The sequence below is a fragment of the Oryzias melastigma genome, linkage group LG20 (assembly GCF_002922805.2).
Source record: "Oryzias melastigma strain HK-1 linkage group LG20, ASM292280v2, whole genome shotgun sequence".
NCBI lineage: Eukaryota > Metazoa > Chordata > Actinopteri > Beloniformes > Adrianichthyidae > Oryzias > Oryzias melastigma.
In genome coordinates, this window is record NC_050531.1 from 20,360,982 (window position 1) to 20,363,339 (window position 2,358).

The 2,358-nt window shown below is 36.2% G+C and overlaps 1 protein-coding gene across 1 annotated transcript in view; it reads right to left on the reverse strand.

The window, feature by feature from the left end:
• vstm2a (V-set and transmembrane domain containing 2A) overlaps window positions 1-2,358 on the reverse strand; it is a 35,463-nt gene that overhangs the window by 31,818 nt on the left and 1,287 nt on the right. The gene's annotated exons all lie outside the window — the stretch shown is intronic.

A 2,358-nucleotide genomic window follows, 5' to 3' on the forward strand; every position in this document is an offset into this window, starting at 1 on the left:
TCGTTGCCCTGGACTTTCACCGTCTGAAGTAGAAAAAACCAACATATCACATGATGTGCCAAAATCAAAGTCTGACTTTGTCAGGGAAATGTACAATGTGAGTAATAAAACAAAATCACATAGGAGCCTGCACTAAAAATGTATAGCAATATGCTTTTATCTTTCAACAAGTTATTTAACAAAACATAAAATAAGCTGCTTGCGTTTCTTTATTCTCAGACTTGTCATCGCCAGGTAGTATGAATGTTAGGCTCTGCAGCAAAGAGTCACTTGGTTTGACGTCTTCAGGTTTACCCTGTCATTAGAATGAATGGATCCGTATAGAGAGCATTATTCTTCCAGCCTTCCAGTGTCTACTCTATAATCTACAGTGTAGTGTCTTAATATGAGGTTGATCAATACGGAGTTCGCCAACAATGCACTTGTGGCCAGAAAATCCTAATGCTACGGTCACATCGGCCATGAGACATGCTAGAAGTGTATTCTTTAATCTAGTTAGCATATGGTGTTCACACTATACTTTCTATACTTGTGAATGTATCTAAGAGAGACTTGGTGCAAGACGTTGAAGCAGTGCAAATTTCAAAAATCTTGCTCCAGACGTTTTCTTTTACAACTCTATTCCGATATATGAAAGACTTGGTGTAATACAGAATCATTCCAGCCAGGCACAAATTGCAATTAGTAATTTATTCTTTTTGATTGATTTTCAAAGAATTGTCACTTTCATTAATTAAAAAAAAAGATGCTATCCTTATTTCCCTGACAATTCTGTGTCTCTGATTGGTCAAAATTTAACTACTTCAATGCATGTTCAATTGATGCTCGTCTTCAGGATTCCAACAAGTTAAATTTAAGATTTTAAGACCTTTTTGTAAAAAAATTAGACCAGTTTCTGTCTATTGCCCATTTTAAACATTATTTCCAATTTTATTCATTTTTTCTTGTTTGTGATCTGTGCCGTGATGCTTAAGAGCTCTTCTTTGTCTTCATTTTTCAGTGGACATTCAGCACATTGGTGCAAAATGACAGGTTTTCCTGATGTTTATTTACATCCTCTAATAAAATATTTGTAGTTGAAACATCAAAATTTTGACATGAAATGTGAAACAGAGAACTTTCAACCAGCACAATTTTTTTAAAGCTCAGATATCAAAATTTACAACCTTTTAAATGCTTTTTAAGGTATTATTTTCAAATTCATAAATTCTATGTTTTGAAGACATTTTAAGACCCTGCACGTACCCTGGTATTTTCTAGGTCCTCAAAACAGTCCTAAAACATATGCAGTGCAAGAGTTTTGAATGCAGAAGCCTAAAAAAGACGTTTATAGGACTTTTTATAGATTTTTTTTATTGGAAGTGGACACTTGAATGCACATTGTGAACGTACAGTAGCTCATTAGATACACATAGTGAGAAAACCATTCATTTTTTCCCCCTCTCACTTCCATCCATCTTCAGAACCTGCTGAATCACTTTTGGGGTCATAGGGTTGATGGAGCCTCTCTGATTCCCACCTAGGGACAATTTAGGGTGTATTCCTACTAGAAAAGTTCATTGTTTTAGACTGAATTCACTTATTTGTTCTTGATTTGGTCCTGAAGATTGCATTTGGTCTGTATTCAGACTGCCATCTACTGGAGTTTTCTGTTTCGGACCAAATTTTGTAAACAAAAGCGCGTGACTAAAGATCTCTTCAGTCATTGGCCAGAAGTTACGGAGTCAGGTCAAAACAAAAAGAGAAAGATGGAGGTTCTTCAGCTTGAAAATTTTGTTGATTGATTTTGACAGCGGAGGAATGTTGTATGGCGGTTACTGAGGACGCTACGGCTACGATACGAGGTACGCTAATAAGGGTTCATGACATAGAGATTGTCAGGAAAACAGTAAGAAACAATGTGAATCACGTTAGAACTTGTTTTAATGAACCATAATTCATCCAACCACATTTTAATGAGTTGCTGTGTGTAATTGTTGTGTTGTTATGGTGTTGTTTTTAAAATAATTCTGTTAAGGAACTACCAGGTAGCTTTTGCAATGACATCCTAGCATCAGGGAGTGTGTGCATGTAAGAAGTGAACCCACACATGCACACATTTGAGTGAACCCACACATGCACAGGGAAAGCATACAAACTCCACACAGAAGTTTTGGAAGAAAACAGCAACCACTACATCACTGTCTAGCAACTTTTCCCTAACATTAATAAGTACTTTGTCTTTTTTTTTTGTATATCGGATAGACTTGGAATGTATCTTGACCCGAGATCACCCGAGTGATTTTTCATCTGAGCTAAAATATTTTCATGATTTCAAGCACACAATGTTTTTGTGGCAGAGTGTGTAAAAACCCACGG